The sequence below is a fragment of the Gracilinanus agilis genome, chromosome 2 (genome assembly GCF_016433145.1).
Source record: "Gracilinanus agilis isolate LMUSP501 chromosome 2, AgileGrace, whole genome shotgun sequence".
NCBI lineage: Eukaryota > Metazoa > Chordata > Mammalia > Didelphimorphia > Didelphidae > Gracilinanus > Gracilinanus agilis.
Genome location: NC_058131.1, coordinates 407,253,984 through 407,281,315, shown reverse-complemented (window position 1 = coordinate 407,281,315; position 27,332 = coordinate 407,253,984). Strand labels below are relative to the sequence as shown.

Sequence of the window (27,332 nt, the reverse complement as noted above, 5' to 3'; positions counted from 1 at the left end):
ATGATACATTTCCTGAATGCTTCATCTATGTGTTTCTTCTGTCCAGATAATCTGTAGTATAAAATATAGCTTACTTCTCCTTTGATTTTCACGCAAGTATTTTCTCTATATTTCCACCCCATTCAGTTTCTGTATTTCCTTGAGTTTATCTTCTTAATATATAATGCTACATTGCCTCCTCTTTATCCATCTTGTTCCTTTCAAATAAGGCATAATGAGTTTGAGTCATATTCTAGCTAATGTGTCCTATCTCCCAGAGATACTTATAAGGGGGTCACATTTGCTTCTTCGCATTATGATAGTTTTCTATGCCTATTACCTATACGTCATAAGGCATGCTCTTTATTGCTAGCACCTTTCTTTGATTTTTGTTTTCTGTAAATTACTTGGGCATTACAAATGTTATTCATCTCACTATTTCATATTTATGGTCTATAATTTCATCAAGATATAAAAGTTATCCAAGCAAGTACATTCTTATCAGACTCAATAACTATATTTCCTTTTCAAGAATCCATCATTCCTGTTTTTTAATTGTGATCTAGAAATACACTGTTCTCAAACTCTCATTTAAAAATTTTTTTTGCTTTTGTATCAATTTTTTTCTGAACATTTCCATTCCCCATCTCTACACAATGAGCTATCCCTGTAATAAAGAATATTTTTTTAAAAGAGAGGGAAAAAATAGTGCAGTAAAACTAAACAACACATCAATTGAGTCTGATGACATATATACCCGCGATGGCAAAGCTATGGCATATGTGTCAAAAATGGCATGCAGAGACCTCTCTGTGGGCACAGGCATAGTCGCCCACCAGAGTTACTAAAAAGGCAAAGGGACTCATGGAGCTGTTCCCTTTACTCTCTACACTGTGCCTCCCAGCCCCTCTGCCCAGCAGCCCAATGAAAGTGGTTACTCCCTCCCCTGAGCAGAGGGCTCAGGCCACTCTCCTCTCTCCCACCTCTATCTGAGGTAAGGCAGCTGGGGTGAAGTGAGGGGCAGGTCTGGGACAGGGTACAGCAGGCAGTCTTTGGGGTCAGGGCACAACACATGATCTCTAAAAGGTTCGTCATCACTGGCATACATTAATAGTTAGCCTTTACATAGCACTTTAAGATTTGCAAAACACTTTTCAAATATTATCTCATTTTATCCTCAAAATAGCCCTGGAAGGTAGGTGCTATTATTATCCTCATTTTACAGATAAGATACCTGAAGCAGAGAGAGATTGAGTGACTTACCCAGAGTCATATAGCTCAGAAGTATCTGAGTCTAAATGTGGTCTCTTCCAGATTCTAAGTCTAGCACTCTATTCCCTGCACAATCTAGCTGCAGAGTTCCACATCTATTGTCCCTCATCTCTGCAAGGAGGGAAGAAGCTACATTTTTTTCATCTTGACCAACATTAGGCATTATAATTACATAGCATTCTGTTTGGGGTTTTGTTTTCCTTTACATTTACATCATTATGATATATATTATTTGCTTCTTTTTGCAACATATCCCACTTTTTTACCTTTTTCTTCTGAAAATCCCTACCATCAAGTGGCACAATGGTGAAAACATCATCTGTACCCTAAGATCTTCAGTTTCTTGCCCAGGATTTCATAAACTACAGTTCTTTATGAAAGTAACATGTGTCCCCATGGGAACTGCCAGACATGATAATGGTCATTTGATTTGATAGGTTCTCTATCAGATCTCAAATACATGCCCCAGGAAGATAGCAAACCCTTTAATGCCCATTCAAAAAAATGTTTGCTCGGAGCGTGACCAATCATCATCATCTTTTCTTCCTCTGAGTCCACTAGAATTATTCTCATCCCCACTACCTTCCTTAAAAAGGGCAGAAAATGGCAGAAAGTTCAGCTCACTCCACTTTATATCTGCCCTTCACCCAATTTCAGCTCCATAGATCAAGATGTCCCCACACTAGTTATCCCCTGGTGTTCTCCCCATACCCTCTTTTCTGCTTCCTTTTCTGTGTTTTCCCACTTTGGATTATAAACTCCTTAATGGCATGGACTGTCTTTATTAATTGTATCCCTAGCACTTAGCATGGGATTGGATTAAATGAACTCTCATCTGATGATTCATGTTGATCCTTATAATAACTGGGAGGCAAGTAGTTGTCTAGCCTTTGTTTTAAGACATGTAGTGAGTGGAATCTTCTAAGTAAATATATTACACTTAGGGAAAGTCCTTGGGGCTTTCCTTGCTAGGTATTTGATACTTATTACCTTGTTATTTAGTCATTTCAGTCTTACCCAATTCTTTGTGACCCCATTTGAAGTTTTCTTGGGAAAGATACTGAAGCGCTTTACTGTTTCCTTCACCCTCTCAGGTCGAGATCTCTTTATCATCTCTGATAATCTGATAAGGACAGTTTAGTTGATAAGGAAATAACAGGACACTGAACATCTTTTACCTCATGCTTCCAGTTCTGGCTCCAGAAGCATGGAGTTTATCATATATGTTTCAAGACTCATTTCACACAAAATAACCACCCCCCTGAAACTTTGAAGATGCGTAGAAGTTATAAATTATGTCATATCAAAACACAAAACATTGGCTTCAGAATAGATCAAGGCCAAGGCTGAATTTTGACTAGGTTCTTATCAGAAAGACAAGTTAGGGAACGTTCCTCCCAGGGTCAAATTGCCCCCACTAAGGTTTTGGCCTTGGCTATACCAGGCAGCTGCATTCCCAGTCAAAAGGGAACGGTGTTAACCCTTTAAATTTGGGTTTGCTAGGAACAAAGCTTTTCAATAAGGCCACAATACTTTTCAACAAGAAATCACAAGGATCACAAAAGGGGTCAAAAGAGGAGTCTCAGATTTTTATCTATTCTCTTATTGGCTTCCTGCACTCTCATTTTACAGATGAGGAAACTGAGGCAAACAAGGGTGACTTTCCCAAAGTCACACAGCTTGGAAGTCTCTGAGGCCAGATTTGAACTCAGCTAGATAAGTCTTCCTGACTCCATGTCAGGCATCCATTTCCCCATGTGACTTTAGACAATTCATTTAACTTTCCTGGACCTCAATTTTTTAACGTGTAACATGAGGGACTGTTCTGAATAGCTTCTGAGGTCCTTTCCAGCTCTATATGTATAATCCCATCAATTTTTCCTTATACAGGGCTGAAAAAAATCTGTTTGCAAGATCTATCCATAGCACCTAGTTCTAATCCCCACTCCCTCCAAGTCTGGAGTTAAGCAAAACATATCTAAACCCTCTTGTTCTTGATGTTCACTTTCAAAGAGTTAAAGTCAACTATCCCTCAGGCTTCTCATCTCCAGGATAAATCTCTAAACAGTCCACCTCACTCTTAAAGTAAACAGAAATGAAAAGAAGTTAAGTGCAGTTTGTGTGTTGCTGAGTCCTAGACTTGAACACAAATTCTGGGTTTTAATTCCACATCTATCATTTTCTAGGCAAAGACTTGATCTCTATGAACCTCAGTCTCTTTATCTGTAAAATGGGAATAATACCACTTGAATCACCTGTTTTATGGGGCTTTTGTAACAAAAGAACTCTATTAAATGTGAAGTACCACAGAAATAAGAGATGTTGTTATTATAAGTTATGATTTTAATTGTGATGAAACATTTTCTTCTTACGCATGTCAATTATTTACTGATTTATGTTCTATCATTTGAGTCTTAGTCAAAGAACTTAGTTGCTTCCTACCTGCTTATGATATCCCTTTTGATTTGGAATATTTGGAAACGATATATTCCTCCAGATTCACCCACCCCCACACCATTATAAACCATCCTGACAACCTTCCTTTGAATAGCTCATTGGGCATCACAGATGAATTGATAGACATTATGGTGAAATGGACAAGTCATTTCATGTCTCAACCTTATTTTCCTCATCTGGACAGTAGGCATTCTTGCCAGTCTCCAAGAGACATTTTCCCCAAGGCTGTATTGAAAATGCAATAATAGCTGTGAATTCAACTCTACAAACACAAGTGACTGTTATATTGTTATTCAATAAGCAAAAAGCTCAAAAGCAATTGGTTCTTAGTGTTTATATATGTCTCTGATGAAAAAAAATCTTAAGTCAAATAAATAATATGCAGAAATAGTCCCAAATCACCTTTTTTTAAAAACTGAGTTGTTCATTAATATTTTCCTTCTTATCTTGAAAGTCATTTGGGCAAAGAGATACCCTACAGTCCTTCCAAGTGGCTGAATTTTTAACAGCACTATAAGATAATAATAAAAATAGCCCACATTCATTCTCAGTGCTTTAAGTTTTGCAAAGCACTTCCTCTATAAAACATTGTGAAATTATTATCTCTATTGGAAAGATAAAAAAAACTGAGATTATAAAAAATAAGGTAACTTGCCCACAAAATCACAGATAACAAGTAGGTAGAGCTGAGATTTAAACTTGGTCTTCTGACTCTAAGTTCACTCAATCCACAGGATGGCAATTGCTTGTCATTTTCCACAGCAATCCCAACAGAATTTGGAATATGCCCAAATTAATGATTTGTGTAGAGGATTTTTTTAGTCAGGGCTTCAATTTCTTCATTGGAGAAAGAAAAATCTGTTTAAACTCCTTGCCTCTCCCAATTTTGAGTTACCATACTCAAAGGTACTGGGAAGCTTTATTTATTTATGTTTTTAAGTTGTTTTGAGAACCTTGATGAAAATCTATCTTCTAGTCTATAATTCTCACACCATGGTTATAGGAACAGACATGCTGTGAAATCAGTCGTGGTTTCTGGGAAAGGCAAGCTCTATTTATTTGTATATGACATACATAGTCATATTGTTTTTAAACACACTCGTACCTCAACCCAACTATTAAGTCAGAATGTGTGACAAACAAACTTGTTCAATGATGTTTCATCCTTTGAACAATTCTAGTTTCCCTGCTCTGATATCCATTCAGAATCACAGACTTTTTTATTTTAATTTTTAATTTTTTAAATAGTAAGACTATGCAATGTATTTTCACCATTCCTATTTTGCAATATGGTCGAGTGCCTGAGTTTTAATTCAGAGCCCACCGGTGGTGGGCTACAGCAATAGACCATATTGAAATAAATGTGGTCATCTCTTTAAAGGAGACAGGAATGAAGGAAGAAATAGTAGAGTGAATATCTGAGTGAAGTTGGATGAAGAGAAAGAGGAAATTCTGGCCAAATGACCTCATTTTTTTTTTAGTGAAGATTGCTTCAGAATCACAGAATTTCTGAATAATTGCTCAGTCAGTCAATCAATAAGCTTGTATTAAATACTAACTCCATGAGAGATCTTGTTAAGCTTTGAGAATACCAAGAAAGGTAAATGTAATCCTTACCCTCAAGAAGCTCACATTCTAATGGGGAAAACCATAAGCAAACAACTATGTAGAGATAATCTGAGAGAGAAGACATTAGCAGTGGTATGGGTCTCTTGCAGAAGTTATACTGACTTTCCCTTTCCCTTCAATTCAACCATGATTTTCAACATTTACTAACTACCTACTATATTCGTGGCAGTGTAATACAAATTTAGATAGGACATGATTCCTGCTCCCGTACAGAAGGTGAGATTTTAGCCAAGTATTGAAGGAAGCCAGAAAAGCAAAGGACTTGCCTTGGATGGTCCTTAAGTTTCCTTCCATCTCTAAAAATTTGATATTAGCTAATTATGTCTTAATTTTTTAGGGATTTGCTGCCCCCAGAAAATGTTTTAAAATTGCATTTTGATCACTAAAGTGTCAAGAGACTTGAGTTTGTGCCTTAATAATGAAACAATTTTATTAAAAATAAAAAGTTCTTATGAGAAAACAAATGACAAGATTAATGGGCTGACTCATAAGGTATCAAAGGTAACTGGAAAGTTTTCATCTTAAGTGCTGTGTTTCAAGAATAGAGAAGCAAGTTTGAGAGGATGACAGGGAAGGGAGTTAACTTTTTTGGAAATTGGTTCCTAATGCTTTCCAAAACTGAGTAGTATTTCGAATCTCTTAAAAGCAGTTTCTATGAACTTGAAAGTACACGGCAGGTAGAAATGGATCTATGTGCTCTTTTTATCTAAAACTTGTGACTTTCTAGTTTATTTCTAGTGATTAAAATAAACATGTTCAAAATCATTTGAACAAGTTTTATTGACATAATTTATACATGTGGAAAATTAATTTACATATTAGATATTTGCCTGTTTTCTACAGAAGTAGAATAGTGATGCAGGGTTCTTTCCTTGTCTCCCTCATTAGATTATGATAAGGATTTTTTTTTGTTAGGGATTTTCCCCTTTTCTTTGTAGCCCCAGTGCCGTAGCCAAGTGTCCAACACATAGTAGGCACTGTCTTAACTTTACATGTAAAAGTTTTTGCTTTTTTTAAAACACAAATTTATGGACTGATCATTCATAGATGAAGATACACTTTTCCCACAAAAGCAATATTAGCATATTCCTGGCCACTTCTCTGCCCCACCCCAAAATAGACTATAGGACAACATATATACAAAAGCGTAAGAGAGATGCAACTTTCTTCTTCCGGTTTTAACTATAGTAAGAATGCTAAGATTATTATGATCTAATTCATTTGCAGTTTATGCATTCACTGGCCACCATTGTCCATCAGCAATTTATATTCAAGTAGAGGAGAAGATTTTGGGAATGCTTTGGGCTTAGGGTGGAGCTAAAGGATCCATACTGCCCAGATGTTCATAAACAAATGGAGACTATGACTGAGGTTAAGACCTCCAGGCCTTACCATCACACCCTAATTCTCCTACTAGCCCAATGCACAACAGTCTATAAGAACCTGGTTCCAAGGGATCCCTATTTTGTCTAGTTCACCAGTGGTTCCACTAGCTGCAAGAGAGGGAGGGATGCACACTGGACTTCAAAAGCCATCAATCTCCTAAAGGGAGAATACCTGTGGGAATGGAAGTTTGGCACATCCTTTCAGTGGGAAAAGCCATAGCTATATAGCTGGCACATAAAGGAGCCCTGAGAGAGAGTGCTTATAAAATCATCTGCACTGCTTCCTAAGTTGTGGTCATACCTGACTAAGTGGTCTGCAACTGAGAAATAATAAGACTGGGCAGTTAAAAGTATTTGCCTTTGCTATCAGGTCTGATGGAAGAATTTGACCATCACCTCCCCCAAATATAGTTTGTTTGTAGAGTATGCCAGCATTCATCAGAGGATGACACATGAACTAAACAACCAGGATCATGCTATTCTAAGAAAGTTTGGGGAGTGAGTTCATTTCCAATCTGATCATGGGGACATGATGCCTCGTAGTTAAGGGCAATATAATACCCCTAAGCACAATTCTGCCAATCAAATTCCTCATGCCAGTCAGACCACTACTACTGAAAATCCACTATTGAGTGATCTTAAAACAACAGCTTTGTCACCCTGCTTCTGACTATGGGGCTCAGGTGTCCTACCTGCCAGAAGCTGTGTCCTCAATGAATCAATACCATCCTAAGAAGGAAGTGGCCTTTCCAGCACAGCAATTTCTTGGATTAGCAGTCCCTGCAGACTTAAGTGATAGGGGTAGAGATCCCCTGATAGGGATTATTTTGGATATATTTTGGTTGATCTTCCTTAATCTTTCTTTATTTTGTCTCCAACGCAGTTTCCCAGCATCAAGGATACTGCCCCATTAAAGGGTTCTATCATTCCTGGGAAATGCCTCAGGCCTCCTTAACCAGGAGGTCTCCTTTCCTCTATGATAATTTTTACAAAACTTTCCTTTGGGTTTGAGCAATCAAGGCATGGAATTGTTGGAAGATAACATTGCTTTCTAATGACATGAGATGAAACGGTCTCTACATAACTATGGTGTATATGTATATTTACCTGAAAGAAAGGGATCCTTTTACAGAGTTGGAAGTAATTCTGAGTCTCTGGATGAAGGTGAGGGAAAATCCTTGCATAGCCCTCAAAAAAGAAAAGTACAGTCCCTAAATGGTGGCCCCTAAAATGGCAAAGATTTAGTATTAACACACAGTGGGATTTCTAGGAAATGGGAAGTCCTATTGAGTGGGCCAAAGAATACTGAGTGGTTGGTGATGCAGGACAACATTGACCCTATCATTTTGATATTGATCATAGCACCAATCTAGGTTGTGTGCAAAGGAGTAAGGACCTCTTAGCCACTTTACTACAGGTGAACCTAACCCTTAAGAGAATCAACGGTCTTTTTTTTTTTTTTTTTAAACACAACTTCTTTTGTATTGGATCATAGGCGGAAGAGTGGTAAGGGTGGGCAATGGGGGTCAAGTGACTTGCCCAGGGTCACACAGCTGGGAAGTGTCTGAGGCCACATTTGAACCTAGGACCTCCCGTCTCTAGGCCTGACTCTCAATCCACTGAGCTACCCAGTTGCCCCGAATCAATGGTCTTTTAAGAAATGCCACCATCTATTCTGTGGCTTCACTGTTCATGGTGTAGCTCCTGCTCATCACTGCTTTGGACCAAGAGCCCCACTGTGAACTGCAAAACATTTGGAATCATTTAATACTTTGACCAGATGGTTAGCATCTGGGACTTGATATTTTTGGAAGGGGGGAAATGAAGCCTGGGATTTCTGGTCTTCATTCTTCATATTGTCACTTCCTCAAGGGGCTATTATATTTCTCCTGTTTTTTGGCCTTGTATTTTTGTTTTTATTTTACTTCTATTATGCTCCTCCTGCAATTCCTATTCCCAAAGTTAGAATTATCTGATAATATTCCTAAAGTGATTTTAAATGGTGGAAGATCTTTAGTACTTTGCTACGAAGATGTGAGGTAAATTAGGAGCAACTAGGGTCTCTGCCAACTAGGGAAAGCAGCTCTAAAAGGCAGGTAAGCCATCCTTGAGACTTGATTGATCCAGAGGGCCAGAGCTTGAACCATTCATTGGCCATAGCTTCCTGGTCACTTATGTGCTTAAAAAAAAATAAAAGCTCAGCATGTGAAGAGTCAGGGTTCCTCAGACTTGACAGATCCATCTACTGCCATGCAATCCAACACATCATTCCAAACATGCATTTTTCCATATGGAGACAAGGACTGTTTCAACTACATAAAACAATTCTATACTCTTGCCAAATATGCTTTCTATGCTACTATTAAGTAAACTTCCTTTTTGTTAAATATTGATAAGGGTTGTTTCATTCATTGTATTTGTATCCCAGAACAATGCCTGGCACATAGTCAATATTTAATAAATATTTGCTAATTAATTAATTATTGATTGGTTAAATGGTCTATAAATGCCTCTTCCTATTCTAGTCCTAAGCTTGAATCAGCAGACTGACTTGAGAAAGGTCTGGCTCAGGAACACATCTAGTAAGAGGGAATAATCTGGAGATGGTATATCAACTGCAAAGAATAAATGCCCTATACAGAGCCAGAACTAATTGGAGGCCTCTACTGATTAGAGTTCTCCCTGTTCACCTCAACACAAAAATGAAATGGCATAGTCCTTGTCCTAGGAGAGTTTTTAGTTTAGCAGAGAGAAGAGAAATACAAAGAGTAGTGATACAATCTAATATATAAATGCGTGAGAAATATACAAGAATAGAGGGGAAAGATCTGGAGAGGGAGAAGGGAATAATTTCTAGAGCAAAGGTTTGGGGAATGTTTCATAGAGGAGACGTAGGTTGTGAAGGAAGAAAGAGATTTCTGAGACAGGGGTACTGAAAGCATTTTCTGGGCATGGAGAATAACTTGTACAAAGTCATGGAGGTAGAACTGGTCAGAGTAAGAAAATGGTCATAGTTAAAAGACGTATTTCTTGAGAGTAGCAAATAAACTAAGCAGAATTATTTTCTCTCTAACAATGTGTTCATTTACTTTTTCTCTCACATTTCTTTCATGGTACTGAAAATTATTTCAGTACATATTAATACACTTTCTTTGACTAAAATCCCTATGAAATAGTGTTTCATTTTGGATTCTGTTTTCACAGCATAACAATCCTGTAAATACCAATGTTTTGAAACCAAGACTTGGGGTTGAAGCAAGAGATTAAGTCAGTTTATATCAGCTCAGTTCCCTGGAATTCGAATTTGGCTCTGATGAGGAAATTCAGATCACCACAAAGGAAAAACTAGCTGGAACTTGTTGTCTCCCTAGGTTTGGTGGTGACTCTGCAAAATCATACAATATCCTGGTAAAGCCATCTGGATTGGGGCAGCTGGGTAGCTCAGTGGATTGAGAGCCAGGCCTAGAGACAGGAGGTCCTAGGTTCAAATCTGGCCTCAGACACTTCCCAGCTGTGTGACCCTGGGCAAGTCACTTGACCCCCATTGCCTACCCTTACCAATCTTCCACCTATAAGTCAATACACAGAAGTTAAGGGTTTAAAAATTTAAAAAAAAAAAAAAAACATCTGGATTATTGAAAAACTCTGGCCTGGGTGTCAGGAGAATTGAGTTCAAGTCCAATTCTACTACTACCTGGCTAGCTATGTGGCACTGGGCAAGTTGTTTTTCTTTTCTGGGTCTCAGTTTTTTCATCTCTGAAATGAGTATATTGAACTAGATGATCTTTAAAATGCCTTTTAGTACTGGCATTCTGGACATATACTTGTAATCATATTAAAGTTTTATGCTATGAATATTGAATTTTGTTAAAGGCTTTTTCATCAATTGATATAATTAAATGGTTGTAGATGTTTTTGTTTTTAATGTGATTCATTATTTTGCTTTCCTATTATTGAACCATACTTGTAACCCTGATATAAATTCACCTTGTTTATTATAAATAATTTTTTGAATATTTTATTCCCACTTTTATTCCTATTATTATCTTCCCACTAGGACTTTATTTAAAATTTTTATATCAGTACACATTAGTGATATTGGTCTCTATGATTCTCTTTCTTTGATTCATTCTTCCTTGGCTTAAATACTAGGGCACAAAAGGAATTTGGTAGAGCTTTTTCTTTTTAAATTTTTGAGAATAATTTGTATAATAGTTGGGTGATATGGTGGATAGCGCATTGGAGTTGGGAGTCAGGAAGAATGAGCTAACCTTGAGTCTCAAACACTTTCTGATATATTATCTTATGCAAGTTACTTAGCCTTTATATGACTCAGTTTCTTCTTTGTCTAGAAATTGTAAATGTATGTTGAATATTTTAAAAGTATGAATTGTTTGGGTTTATCTCTGAGAAATGATTATACCTAAGGCAGTGATGGGCAAACTACAGCCCAAGGGCCATATGCAGCCCCCCTGAAATATTCTATCTCTCAGCAAAGCATTATTCCTAATCTGATGAATACGAGTAGGACACAATACAATGAAATTTTGAAAGAGTTGCCTTAGAAACAGACTGACAGATGAGCATTTCCTTTCCTTTGGCCCCCTCTTTAAAAAGTTTGCCCATTACTGAACTAAGGGGAAAAAAGCTGGAAAAGAAACAAATATTCTTCATATAACAACGGCTCAGATTTCTATAAATAGTACATTTATAATTACTCTCCAATAAATTTCTGCCTCCTTTTCCCAAACTTTTTCTTTCTTCTTTGGAAATGATTCTGGGTTCTCAAATCATGGCAGGTCCTATCAAACCGGAAGTGGATTGTGTATGTTTATCACCCTAAGATCTTTTAACTAAGTATGGAGACAATTATTTTCAAAAAGAGGAGTACCAGCTGATTTTTTTTTGTCATGGGAACTCAGGAAAGCCATCTGATAAGTGGGGGAAGTGAGAGAGAGGAGAATCATCATCCATTTTGATAAAAGAAGGGCTGAGATCAATGATGTTTTAAATGCTAACGTGTTTTTATTTGCAAAGGATTTCCACCTGTTATCTCATTTGATCCTCACAATAAACCTTTTAAGCAAACAGAACAGGAATTATTACTATCCCTGAACAAATCAGGAAATTATGAAAAGCCAAGTCAGTTATTATAATAATTATTACAGATGAAAAAGGGAATGAGCTTTTTTTTTGTTAAAAGACCTACTATGTGCCAGCACCATGCTAAGCACTTTGCTAATATTATCTCATTTTTCCTCACAAATATATTGTAAGGTAGGTGCTATTATTATCTTGGTTTTATGGTTGAGGAAAATGAGGTAGACAGAAGTTCCTTGCTCAAAGTCCTACAGCAACTGTGTCTGAGGCTAGATTTGAATTAAGGTCTTCTTGACTCCAGACACGGTGCTCTATCCACTTTGCCACTGAGTTACCATGAGGAGGAAATTAAAACTCAGAAAATATGAGTAACCTAAGGCCACTCAGTGACAGAGCTCAATACCTCTAAACCCTGAAAAAAATTCAAGTTTAATGTTTTTTCCGCTTCCAGCAGTGGAGTCTTTGTTAGCAATTCAGTTAATCAACATGCAATTATCATTCTTTTCCTTCAGATAAACATTTTGATTTGCTTGTAATCTCTGCTTAAGCTCATCTGAAACAAAGCTGTGTATGAAAGCAGCAACAATGATTATTTAAAAGTGGCCCACAAGACTGTGATAGAGTAATAGAGGGGCTCACATTTGTAGCTTGAATTCTGCCACAAACTAACTATAAATGGTGTCAGTCAGTATTTATTAAGCACCTACTATGCTAGACAATAACTATTTAAGCCCTCATCAGTAAATGATGACCTGTTCACTGACCTGAACTGAGAAAAGGATGCAGAAAGGACAAATGCAGCTAGAATTTGAAGCCTATGAACTTCTCTCTCAGATTCGTGCTGGCAAGCACAGACCACTTGCCATTTGTTTCTCCCCTGAGTCCCTCCTTTGATAGGTCACTTTCCTTACACTTTGTGCCTACGTGAAGGCTTAGAGCCTGAGGTGCGTAGCTGCATACACATGGTGAAATCTTCAGACCTTGCAAGTGGTACATAATATGTCGAAGGAATATATTTCATCTAATTTTTCCTCATACCAATGAAAGGAAACATAGGAACAAAATTGGAAGGCAACTCAGAAGTTATCTAATTCAGGCAAGTAGAAATGAGGGCCTCTGCTCCAGGGGTGTCAATAGAAAGAGAGAAAAATGTATTGGCGTGAGATTTTTGTAAAGGTGTTATCCACAGGCTTTGGTAATTCAGAATATAAAAAAGAGAGAAAGAAGAGTACAGAATAAATCCCAGATTTTGGATATAGCATATTACCTATGGCCCAGAACAAAAGCTTGGATTTGATATAAACAGGTACTCTTTTCACATCACGACTTTCCTCATTCCAATTTTGATATATCATGGACCAGCAAAAGAAATTAAATGGGAATTTTGGGTGAGTTTTGCAGAAGCTACAGATGACATGTGAAGGCCTGCAGACAACATAGAAAAAATTTTAAAGTCAGAAATACATAAAATATATGTATTATATTATACCAGTATTATATAATATAATATCAATATAGGTATGATATTATATATTATATAATTATGATTATATAATATCAAATATATAACATAATATCAGTATCATAAATATATACAATTTCTTTTTTAAAGTTAAAATAANAAATCCCAGATTTTGGATATAGCATATTACCTATGGCCCAGAACAAAAGCTTGGATTTGATATAAACAGGTACTCTTTTCACATCACGACTTTCCTCATTCCAATTTTGATATATCATGGACCAGCAAAAGAAATTAAATGGGAATTTTGGGTGAGTTTTGCAGAAGCTACAGATGACATGTGAAGGCCTGCAGACAACATAGAAAAAATTTTAAAGTCAGAAATACATAAAATATATGTATTATATTATACCAGTATTATATAATATAATATCAATATAGGTATGATATTATATATTATATAATTATGATTATATAATATCAAATATATAACATAATATCAGTATCATAAATATATACAATTTCTTTTTTAAAGTTAAAATAAGTTAAACATTAAAGCTGGTGAAAACGCAAAAGCCAGCAGACAACCCACAAAGGCTGGAAATTTAGAGATATCTTAAAAAGTTTAGTAGCTACTAAATGCATATGTTTAACACCCCATAAAAGAAAAAGAAAAGCTTGGACTTCTTCTCTGGTATGAAGGGAGGGTCAAAAAATTTCTTGTGGATTTTCCAAATTACCACTCCCCTAACCCCCATAGTATAGAAGGGATAGCTGGACTTAGTTCAATCTTAGAGATTTCTCAATAATCAGATTTCAAGTTTTGTTGTTATTCAGTCAGAAATACCCAGTTCTTTGAGTACTCACCGGGAAAGTCCATGATGGCAGTGGGAAATGGGGCTTCAGTCACACTATACTGAAGAGGGTACAGGGGTGAATAGCAGAGAAAAAATAAAGACAAATGGTAAAAAGTGAGAGGAATATAGAGGTAGATGGCATGAGGACAGGGATGGAGTGGTAGAGTAAGGCAGGGAGTATGAAAAAGGAGAATGGAGATGGGGAAAGGCACAGAGATAACTCATGTAACCAGGGATTAGAGTTGGGAGCACTCAATAGCATGGATCCAGAGGGAGAAAGAAGAGTACTTGTGGAGCAGGAATTTGTAGTCTAATTTTTATAGGGTTGGGTTTTTTGTTTTTTTTTTTTGTGCGTGTGGGGATACAGACTAATCCTTATCTATACCACCTTGGGTTTAGTTCATTAGCATGTCCAAATCATTTCAAAGTTGTCAGTAAAACTTTAAAGTTAACATGTTCACGTTTCCCAAAATTATCAGCATCATTTGGTGTTCTCTTCTGCAGATGTCTGGAACTTATCTGAGATTTACATATCATAGGAGTGTAAGGCTCTGACAGCAAGGTCTTGATGGCTTCCTCGATTTAACACATGTTCACAGGATGTGAATTCTGGTTAATATATGATACAGTTTGCAAATTGTGCTCCTTTGATCTTTGGAACAATCTGTATATGACTTTTAGGTTCTCTTTTGCAATCTTATTTCCTAATATTGTTACTTTATGCTGAATACTTATAAACTTATATGGATTAGAAGAGGAAGTGAGGTGAGCAGGGGCATTGGAACAAGATACAATTTTAATAATTAGTAAAAGACAAAGTCTCTGCTTTCCCCTCTAGACTGTGAAAGTGTGGAGTCTGACCTATGTTGTCCCTTGGCCCATCTCTCATTTGATTCTGGCATTGCTCCATTTGATCCAGGAATTCATATTCCCACCTAGAACTAGAAGGAACTTCAGAGGTCATCTGTTCAACTCCTTATTTTATTCATGAAGAAACTGAAACCAAAGATCATAAGTGACTGACCTTAAGTCACAAAGGTAAGCGGTGACAGAGTTGGTGTATAAAATCAGGTCCTCTGTTTTTCAATCAAGTCCCCTTTCCCAATCTACCATGTTGCCTTCCTGTCTCCTAATTTGGGTTCAGGAGGTTTGGTTCATGAATTCCTCTATTATTTTATTATTGCCATTCTACTGGCACTAAACCATATTCTGTGTCTCTTGGGTTGGCCCAGGAATGCTTCAACACTCTGTCACTTTAGTCCCTGTGGTGAATAGTTCTTTGGAAGACCTTGTTCCTTGAGGAACATGGCAACATAAATTTATCTGCCTATATCCAATTGTCTTTTGTCTGTTCATCCTTCCTCTTCTAGTTTTCTCTAGCCTTCAGCCCATTTTCAAAGGTTAATCTTTAAGGATGTATACTAGGTACAAGTATTAGCCAAGAAACATCCATCATCATTAATGTAGAGCTAAAGGGGCAATCAGTAGTGGGGCAAGATGATTTATCAGCATTAATTGTGTAAAGTGAGTTTCATGTCTTCTTAGGGGTATAGCATCAATGCTAAAATGAAATCCTTATCAATATCATGTATGTAATATTACATATATACAATATTACGCATAATATATGTACGATGTTGTATAACATATAATATTTTATACATATAAAATCCTGATGAATATTATATAGGGAAACATCAAAAGGCAACTAGGTGGCACAGTGGGTAGAGTGCTGGATCTAGAGTCAGGAAGAGCTGAGCCTCAAACACTTACTAACTTTATGATTTTGTATAAGTCACTTTAACCTATTTGCCTTAATTTCCTCATCTATAAATTGAGCTGAAGAAGGAAATAGTAAACTATTCCACTGTCTTTTCCAAGAAAACTCTCAATGGGGTCATGAAGAATGACTCAACCACCACAACAAAAGGAGACATCATCAAAATGAAAATAAATTCTTCATCAATGGAGCAACAAGAACTTAGGAATCTTTTGGCATATCCACTACAAGGAAGGCAAGAAAAAGTATGGTATTACAGATAGAAAAAGTAAAACCAGAAGGAGTAGCAGATCTGGGGGAAAGATAAACTTGTTTTGAGATTGGTGAAAAAAATAGTGCCAATGAAATATCAAGGTTGAGATAGCCTAGCAGGGGGTTCTATGATGTTGTTTTCAAAAATATTGTGATAACTATTTCAACATCATTAGCTTCCTCTGTAATATTATGTATATTATTTTATGCATTTACATTTTTTAATTCAGAGAAGGGGGCCATATAGTACCAGCCTGCCAAAAAGGCCCATGACATAAAACAAGCTAAGAATCCTTGTCCTGACAGAAGTTGGAGGTTTGGATTTTCCCTGCAGGATCATACAGGATATGTATGAAGACATATATGAAATCAGCTTCCTTGTCCCACCTGAGTCTTCTTTTCTACATGCTAAAGATTCCCAGATCTTTCAAGTGACCTTCATATAATATGTATTCAGTACCCTTTACCATTCTGTTTCTCTGCTCTGGATGCAAACTTTTGGACAGGAGCCAGGGGGAAGTTTGAAGATGAGAAGTGAATAATTGGGATATACTTTCTAGAACATGTAAGTGTTAATGAGATTAGGCAGATGTGTGAGTCTTAAGAAGGAGTTGAGATAACTCTCCTATGACCAGTGGGACTAGACAATCTCCCCAGGTTAGGACTTAGCACAATGCCTTGCACCATTCTCAGATGAATCTTGGATCTCATCAATTCAGAAATTCTCTTTAATCAGTCAGTCAACAAATATTTATTAAGTACTTAGTTTGGGCCAGGCAGTGCTAAATATTGGAAATACAAATAAAAGCAAAAATAACAGTTCCTGCCCTCAAAGAGCTTACATTTTAATGGGGGAAGACAACTCATTAAAGGAAATTGAAACAGGGAAGGGGGAAGAAGTTACCCGGGATAGTGGAAAAATCTAGAAGAGAACAGCTTAGTGGGAAATGAAGAGATGGTTGCCCTAGGTGCTCTTTTTAAATGGGTTCTGGGAGGAGGCCTCCTCTCCAGTCAGAGGAAGGGTCCCCAGGGCAAAGGGTATTGCTGAGGTATGAGTGTAGGATACAGGGATAAAGTGATCTTCCAGAATGAAGAGCTTTCTGGGGCATGATAGAGAGATCATGACCCTTCTATTCTTACCTAACCTGTAAGACTCTTATTCAAGTCCTCTCAAATTCATATCCTGCCCAACATTCTAGAGTCCTTCCTCAAAATTTCCTGGCACTTTGAGGATGCTAATGAAGCAATCTGGCTGTCCACAATTTCATTTCTCATTCTTGCCACATGACCAATCCACTTTTTATTCCTGTTCTTCCTTCATGGTATTGCTTAATATGTTCTTCAATTGAAGAACACAATCAGGAATTTAGCAAGCATCAGATTATGGAATTTAAAAATTAAATTGGATGTTTATAACTGATTATGATTATATAATTTATTTTAGAATGGCTATCTATAAAATATTAGGACAATCATTAGGAAAATCAAATATCAAATAGAAGGAAAAATAAAAATGAGAGGAAATAGAAAGTAAATTAGGCAATTCTAACCTGACATTAATAGATTATTTATGTAGAAAAGCATGTGATGTGGATAAAGAAACACAAGGTGATATAAACTATTACTATTTCCTAGGCAAAATGAATTAATGTAAATTAAGCTTTCCAAAGAGACAAAAAGAAGTTAGAAAACACCTCAGCCAGCAAACAATTTCCTTACCAAACAGAAAGATGTGGCAGCTAACAGTAACACTAAATTAACATACAAATTCATTTGTAACTTTTCAGAGAAGCATGGTGGAAGATTAGGAACATTATTAGCTAATTAAACTATAAAAAGAAGTGTAGAGAAAAATAAATTTGCAGAAATCTCAGCAAAAGAGTCAACTGAACCAGAAAATCCTAAGGGCATTTAAAGATAAAACTGCAAGAACAATAAACAAAAGAAAAATGGAAAAAATTAATCATTATTTGTTTAACAAACTCCTTTATTCATCAGTGGTATTTGAATTCTAGCATTCTAGCCCCTAACCTGTATAGCCTGAGGAAATAGAAGTAATTTTTAAAAGGATGAAAAGAATAGCTGAAATAGATCAAATATATAAAGAGTTGATTTGTACTAGAAGCAACAGAGCTTTGAGAGGATTGGTAGAATCAGTTCTCAAGCTATATGAAAGGAGATGATGCTAAATACTTAGAAAAATTCAGATTTGTATAAAGCAATCAAGAAAATATTAGTAACTTTGTGGTCACTTGGTACTATTATAGAGAGGATATTATTCAAGAATGAGTTGGACTTGATGACTTCTAAAGTCCCTCTCAATTGAGATTCTGGGAATGTGTTTTGCTCTGTTTATAATTTTAGGGAAAATATTGAGGTTTGTGCTGGCCAAAAGGAAGTACAGTCACTAGCAAGTATTCATAATAAAGGTAGGAATGTAGACCAGAAAAGACAATGATTGCCTTGTCTAATTTACTATTGTCTTTTGTTCTTACTCCATTTTAATTTATGTAACAATCAGGAATGACTTCTGAATAAAGGGGAAACTATAATCTCCCTAGTTCCCATATCCTCAGGAACCCTCTAACTGGGTTTAGGAAGACACATATAATCAGGGATTTAACAGAAGTTAAAAGGAATTTCTTAACCTTAAGTCAGATAATTGTCTGAAATCAAGGAACTTTAATCAACATCAGAAGAAAGGTAATCAAAAGAATAGATAATTTTGGCCAGAGACATTTCTGTGATTTTTATAACTCATAGCCTTTGGCACCAACAGAACTATAACTCTCTCTCCTTGGAAGTTAGACACTAAACTCAGTAGATGAATATCAGAAGAGAAAGTTAACAGATAATCCTAAAGAGGTTAACTTGGCTTTGAAGAAACTAAATACTAAAAATGGATAAGATTGTGGAAGTAGTAACTCAGTGACCATAGACGAGTGAAGATAGCCAGAAGAGACAAGACACCTAGAAGAGAGTTATGGTGAGGTCTAACAGACAAAAATATAGATCCCCACAGTTAAACAGAGGTTAAAGCCAAAGATGGTTCTGCAACATCAGACCTGTGCATTACTCTGACCATGCATGTATCTTGACAATACATGTCCCTATCTATGTGTGTGTTCTCTCTTAGTTTACCTTGGCTACATGGTTTTCTTTATTTAAAAAAATTACATTTCATTTTTTCAAAGAGCAAAAATCCACCTTCCTACTCTCCCACCCCAATACCTCATCTCACGAGAGCTAAAGAAAAAGAAATCCAATTACAAGCATACAAACTAAATCAGAACAAATTTCCATGTTGGCCATGGTACATGGTAGCACAGAGATTTATTTTTACAAGTATGTGCCTATAAAGATATAGATATATGTCTCCTTCTGCATTCTGAGACCCTCACCTCAGTCATGAGATGGGCAGTATATTTCATCATTACACCTCTGGAATTGGTGTTTCTGCCAATAAGAGTTCATAATTCTTTCCAAGTTTGCTTGGCTTTACTATATTGCTATTATTATATAAATTGTTGTTTTTATTCTGTTCATTTTACTCCACATCAATTCATACAAGTTCTCCAAGGTTTCTCTGAGACTATCCTCTTCAACATTTCTTATAAGGCAATAATATTCCATTGCATTTATGTACAATAACTTGGTCATTCATTTCCAAAATTATAGGAACCCTCTCAGATTCCTATTCTTTGCCATCTCAAAAAGAGCTATAAATATTTTTGTACATCCTTTGAGTTCGTTTTGCTTAGTACTAATCACTCTCAGTCTACTTTCCCTCTAATTCCCCCTCCTCCTGCTCTTTCCTTTCTCTTCTATTTCTTTGTTGAATGAAATGTATTTCTCTATGTGTGTGTTTTCTTTCTTCCTTTACCCAGTTCATATGCCAGCTGCTCCCCTACTCCTTCTTCCCTGTTTGTATAGATGTCTACTTATGCACCATAATTGTGTAGGATTATTTTCCGTAACCTTCCTTTTTGCCAACTCCACCCCTTCTAGTCAATCCCTCTTCCTTTTCTTTCTATTCTTCTCTTAAGATACAAATAATAGCAAACATTTATATAGTCTTTACTACATGCCAGACACTGTGCTAAGCCGTGACGATTTATTCTCAGTTGATCCTTACAATAATTTTGAAAGGTAGGTGATATTTTGCATTTATTTTGCTATTTATTATTTTTACATTTATTTATTCCCCATTTTACAGAAGAGAAAACTAAAGCAAACAGAGGTTTAAGTACCTTGACCAGGATCATGTAGTTAGTAAATATCTGAGGCCATATTTGAATTCAGGTCTTTCTGACTAGCTGCCCAAGATCATCAAGACATAACAGAAAGGGGCTGCTAGATGGCTCAGTGGATAGAGAGCCAGGTCTGAAGGTGGGAGGTCCTGGGTTCAAATCCAGCCTCAGACACTTGCTAGCTATGTGTGACCCTAGGCAAGTTACCTACCCACTAAGGCAAGTCACATTGCCTAGCCCTCTCTTCTCTTCTGGTCTTTCATCTCTGTCTCATCCAGCAAGGCTGCTTGCAGACAGCTTCCTCCCTGTGCTCTCCATCACAGCTGTCACTGTCTAGGCCTTCAACCTATGGATCTCTTACTCCACCTCCCACTTCCCCTCAATTCTGCCTTCCTCCATCCCCTAGTCACCCAATGCCGCCATGGTGAAGCTAGGGAAACCTAGCTGAAGAAGATGGCCCCTCTTTCCAAGGAGGTAGAAGACAGTGAGGATGAAGACATGTCAGAAGATGAAGATGAAAGCAGCAGAGAAAAGGCCATGGCTGCTCAGAAGGGAAGAAGGTTGCAGCTACACCAGCCAAGAAACCTGTTATTGCTACCACACCTGCCAAGAAAGCAATTGTAACTCCTGTTAAAAGGCCACTGTGACCCCAGCCAAGAAAGTGGCCACCCCAGCCAAAGCTGTCTCCACGCCAGGCAAGAAGGGAGCTTAAGCAGCAGCCACCCCAGCCAAAGGGGAAAAAATGGAAAGAATGCCAAGAAAGTGGGAAGTGAGTCTAGTGAACTTGAGGATGATGAAGAATTTGAGCCCCCCAGGTGGAAGCAGCTCTGTCCAAACAAGATTCTGAGGAGGAAGAAGATAAGGAGGAGGAAGAGGACAGTAATGAGGAGGAGGAAGATGAGAATGACTCTGAAGTAGAAGCAATGGATACCACCCCTGCCAAAGGGAAGGCCAAGGAATTCCAGGATGAAGAGGAGTAAGACGAGGAAGAGGAGGAAGAAATGCCCATCAAAGAAGCCCCAGGAAAGAGGAAAAAGGAAATGGGCAAGCAGAAAGCCCCTGAAACCAAGAAGCAGAAATTGGAAGCTGAAACGTCTAGAAATTTAAATCTCTTTGCTGGTAACCTGAACTTCAACAAAACAGCTGCCAAGCTAAAAACTGCCATCTATACTTTTTATTTTTTTTTTCATCCATACTTCTTTGCAAAAAGGGACCTTATGGTTGTGGATGTCTGTATTGGTGCCATCAGGAAGTTTGGCTTTGTAGAATTTGAATCTGCTGAAGACATGGAAAAGGCTCTGGAACTCAGTGGCGCCAAAATGCTTGGCTTGAAATGAAGCTAGAAAAAGCAAAAAAGAAAAAGAAAGATCAAGATGCCAGGTCACTCTTTGTCAAGAATTTACCCTATAAAATAGATCCTGAACAATGACACATGTAAAATCCAGTGGAGCTGCTTGTTGGCTATGGGAGGGAAAGAATATGAATCATGTAACCATGATTCATAGTCTAAATATTCTAAATAAATATTCTAAATAAATTAATTAAATTAAAATTTTCAAATTAAAAAATAAGAATTTACCCTATTGAGTTTGAGGAAGCATTTGAAGCTACTATTGAGATCAGACGAGTCTGCACCAAGGATGAAACATCCAAAGGAATTGCCTACATTAAATTCATGACAGAAGCAGATGTGGACAAGGCCTTGGAGGAGAAGCAGGATCTGAGATGGATGGCAGGGCCCTCATTCTGGACTACACAGAGGGAGAGAAGTCAAGGACAAGAGAACTCTCCAGGGAAGAACAACTCATGGAGCAGGAACAACAGCAAGCCGTCAGACTCAAAGACTCCGGTGCTTAACAACCTTGCCTACAGTGCCACAGAGGAGAGTCTGCAGGAGGTGTTTGAGAAGGCCACATCCATCAGCTTACCCCACAACAACCAAGGCAGGCCCAAGGGCTATTCGTTCATTGAATTTGCCTCTGTGGAGGATGCAAAAGAAATTTTGAATTCTTGTAACAACATAGAAATTGAGGGCCAAGCCATCTGGCTTGAGCTAAAGCCGGCAAATGCAGCTCCCAGGAACCAGGCCTACAAAACCTTGTTCATCAAAGGCCTGTCCGAAGACTTGACAGAAGAAACATTGAAAGATTCTTTTCACAGTTCAGGAGGTGCCAAAATAGTCATAGACAGGGAGACGGGGTCGTCGAAAGAGTTCAGTTTTGTGGACTTCAACTCTGAAGAGGAGGCCGCGCCTGCAAGAGAGGCCATGGAGGATGAGAACATCTTTGGAAACAAAGTCACCCTGGACTGGGCCAAGCCCAGCAGCTGCAGTGGTGGTGGTGGAGGAGGCTTTGGAGGCCAAGAAGGTGGCAGAAGAGGCTGAGGGGGCTTTGGAGGCTGAGGCAGAGGAGGCAACTTTGGAGGATGAGGTGGTTTCTGATGAGGCCGAGGAGGAAGAGGAAAACAAGCCACAAGGGAAAAAGTTGAAGTTTGAATAGTCCCCTGCCCATTGGATAGAGGGTGGAGGGGAAGGGGGTAGGATAATGTGGGGGGAGGGGAGGGGGAGGTTGGAGCCTGTTGGCCAGTGACTGATGGAGCCTTCTGAGGACATTCCAAGTGTGTGAATGGAATTAGCTCATCCTCATTCATTTGTTTAGACTCTAGCCAACAGGAATAATGCCACCCCACCCAACTTAGAATTAAGTGGGGAAGGGGAGGCCTGTGACCTACATGTGATAGTAAGTGACAAATCAAAAACAAGGGACTGCCCTTTGGGCAGTCCAAAACAGTGCTGAGGCTGCCATTTGTGCACTTGAAATTGGAGATGGATGAAGGAAGTGATGAAAGCTGCTATCTTTTGAATATGATGGTAACTTCCTGCAGGGGGCTTTAGGCACTTTGAACTTGGTGTTGAAGGATCTCTGATGAGACCTCAGACTGCTTCCCTTTGAATTGTCATGTGGGTAAGTTAGGCTGACTCTCTCTTCCCTTGGTGTTTCTGGAGGCTCTAGCCTCAAGGAGGCCTCTCTTATTGGAGGAGGCCTTGTGGCTAGAAGCCTTGTTTAATTAACCTCTGTGCCCCTCTGCTGGGGCCTCTAAATTCCTACCTGGTTTGGGCCTTTGGTCTGGGCCAGAGTTTCTCTCTCTCAATTTCCCTACCTTCAACCTTCCTAATTGTAAATAAACCACCATAAAAGTCATCCTGTCTTCGGTCTCTTTTATTTTGAAATCGAGTTAATCGATTTCTGGCAACCACACCTTAAATATCTAGTCTCCTCTCTTACATAAGACAAACATGTGTTCCAAGGAATCAACTTGGAGAAAGATGGATGACATCTCATGAGAGAGAATGTTGGTTTTGACAATGGATGCTCCATAGAAACTTTTGCAGAGAGGAGTGATAGATGTGGGAAGTTGCCCTTTTTGACTATGAGTTGTCTTGAGTTTATAATGTTATACCCCATGTACAAAACCATTTTTTCCTACAAAATAAAAGACATAACAGAATTACTCCTGGGCCTTCTTTGTCATTTTGAGTTTCTTTCAGGAGGTGACTGATGGATTCTTTCCATTTCCATTTTTCCCTCTCCTCCTAAGAGATCTGAGCAGTCCCTTACAAACATCAGCTAAATCAAGTTCAAAATTTGTAATTATACAGAATAAGCACAAACATCAGTGCTTTAGAACATAGGGAATTTTCCTGGAGTCCCAGAAAACCGACTGTTGGTACCTTTGAAACCCAAATAAAACAAATGCACATTAACAATCCATATAACAGCCATGGCATTATACAGAGCATCATCTGGGAAGTTACTGTAGTGACATGCCTGACTACATATAGGACATACCACATACACACGTTGCAAAAGTGGATGCATATCAGGGTAGGTGACTCAGTGGATAGAGAGCTGATCTTTCTGCTCCTCTGCCAGTTGATATGGGCTGACCATCAGACTTGTTTGCCTATACCTAGCCTGGCAGCCGTGTTTTGTGGGTTGGTCTGTACCCCTGGGGTCTTTGTAGTAGTTTTGGACAGGAAAGAGTTGCCTCTGGATTCAATTCTCCTGTCCCATAATAATATTCAGTGAGATGGCACAGGAGAAAGAGCCCTGGACTTGGAATCAGGAAGGCTCATCTTCACGAGTTCAAATTCAATCTCAGATATTCACTAGCTGTGTGATCAGGCAAGTCATTTAACTCTGTTTGCCTCAGTTTCATTATTTGTAAAATGAGCTGGAGAAGGAAATGGCAAACTACTCTTAGTGACACTTGGAAGTATTGCTTTCAAGAAAACCCCAAATCAGGTGACAAAGAGGCAGACACAACTAAACAACAACATCACACTGCTACTAATAATAGGTACAGTCACTCCAACACTAGATGCATCATTTTCAGTGCCCATAGTTGGGTTAGAGAGTTTTTTGTACAGCTGGGGGACATTCTCTTTTTCTCAGCCTTTGCTTGGGTGAGTATCCATCAGTGCTTTCCACCTACTCATTAGAAAGTTCCATTCACTCAATGGACAATAGATAATTTAAGTGTATGTTCCAGCTAGGGTCCCCTCAATTTTCTGAGGCTATTTTGCAAATAGCCAAGTTGCTTAGTATCAATAATTTTGTATAAATTAGTTTTCCATTGGGTCAACTAACTTATAAGCCCACAAACAGATGAAAGTAATCTTTTTCTTGTCTTTTTCAGACAGAGGAATTTGATAGTATCCATGTCACAAGTCCAAAACTGAAAAATGCTAGCTACTGAATAGGAAATCCAGGGCATCTTGCACCCACATGACATGGTATAAGGGTATATTTTAGTCTGTTTGTTCAAAGCTCATTTTTCTTGATAAATTTGTATCTTTCTTTTATTTTCTTAGATAACCATTACTATGGATGTTGCATAGTGGCTGCTGGATTCTTTGATGATGCTGCTAACCAGCATTTCTTTGAGAACTCCTGAGTTTCTGAGATCTTCCATTATAGACAGAGGAATCCTCTTAGATTTTTCTCTGAATGGTTGGGAATTGGTCAGCTGGATTCACCTTGAGCATAGTCCATATCCCACTTGTGCAATGAGGACATACCTATCTCTTGCTGAGTTCTAACCTATCCTTTTGCTCTTGTGGTGCTGGGAAGTCTCTAAAGTCACATACCTTGGGATTCAGTTCAAAGAGTGAATAGTTAGGGTTGCTGTGATATATCACTGGAACTTTGTGAGTTTAAACTCTTTTAAGTCTCTTTAAGTTTCTATTAATAATGATTCTATGTTTTAAATATGATAATGGCCCTGTAAGATACTTGCTGAGATATTTAAATTTTACAATTGAATCAGTTTTTAAAATTTATAAAGATGGAAATGGTTAAATGCTATTTTTTTGTTAACAGTGGTGTGTTTATTTTGTGTATGTTCCTGATACATAAGGAACTCCCCCCAATTAAAATAATTCCAATGAACAAATAAAAAAAAAAAAGGATGGCTCAAGTGTGCATGATCCAAGGGATTTCAATTTGTTACAGTACCCTGCTAGAATTTTTTTTTACTTTTTAAAATTCCATGTAGAAACAATTTTTGACATCTGTTTTCTGACATTTTATGATTCAGATTCTCTGCTTCCCCTTGAATATTTGAGCTAAAGTTTTTATATATTCATTTTAGGTAACCTGTGGCCTTGCCTCTGTGAGGTCATTCACTGATACTTTAGTTTGGGCTATTTGTCAGTCTCATTATTTTATCTGCTTTTGGGGCTTTCTAGTATCTTAGGCACACTCTCCCAAAGTTGTTCTCCTGGGGAACACAGTTGAAGATGAGAGAAAACGCTAATTTGGGGCCTATGGTATTTGCCTACCTCAGAGAGTATAGCCTCAGACTTACTCACAAATGAAGTAGAATTCCTGGTCTCTCTCTCTCTCTGTATGAATACCTCTTTTGGTTGGAAGGGCTCCTATCTCTTTAAGCAATTTCTCAGCTTTAAAGGGTCAACTAGGCTGAAATTCCTCCAGCAGTCTCTGAGGTCAAAATACTCAGGTAGGACTAGAAAAACTTCCTGTGTCATCTCACCTTCCTTTACATCAGTGACCTTAATTGTATACTCTTCTAGTCTTCTGACTTTCTTATTCAATATCCATAAAATATCCTCATCCTTAAATTGTTGCTTTACTCATAATATAAGGAAACCTGCAGAAGCATGACATCACCCTTCAATTATGATAGCTCCCATTTTTTCTAGAGATTATATGAGTCTACATCTATATGAGTTTACATCAATTCACAAATATTAATGCAGTTAATAAATGTACAATATTATAGCAACATGGGTCTACTGGATTTATATACTATATTTTAGCAATAAAATAGTGCAGCAAAAGATATGAATTCAAATCACGAAAACGATATCAATTACTTTTCCCATATATCAACATATAGCACTTTTTTGTGTTTTGAAAAATTTCATTTAATTAATTAATTTAGAATATTTTACCATGGTTACATGATTCATGTTCTTTCCCTCCCCCTCCCAACCCTTTCCCAAAGCCAACGAGCAATTCCACTGGGTTTTACATATTATTAATATTTACACTAGAGTGATTGTTTAGAGTCTACATCCTCAATCATATCCCCATCGACTGTTGTGATCAAGCAGTTGTTTTTCTTCTGTGTTTCTACTCCCACAGTTCTTTCTCATAAGTCCCTCAGAATTGTCCTGGATTACTGCATTGAACATATAGCACTTTTAAAAAATACAACATATCAAAAAACGCTAACTTCAGGTTAGGATGAAGCTAAATCAGGATAAGCTCATTGTACCTACAAAAAAAACCCCCCAAAATAATAATCATATTTTTGAAATTCCAAGATACAACCAGGAAGAAACAGTTATCTATGAATCTCTTAAAAAACAAAAACTGTATTTTA

General features: G+C 37.6%; 1 pseudogene; it reads left to right on the top strand.

The window, feature by feature from the left end:
* Positions 1-16,578: 16,578 nt before the first annotated feature.
* On the top strand, positions 16,579-22,921 carry LOC123235668 (annotated as a pseudogene).
* The last annotated feature ends 4,411 nt before the right edge of the window (positions 22,922-27,332 follow it).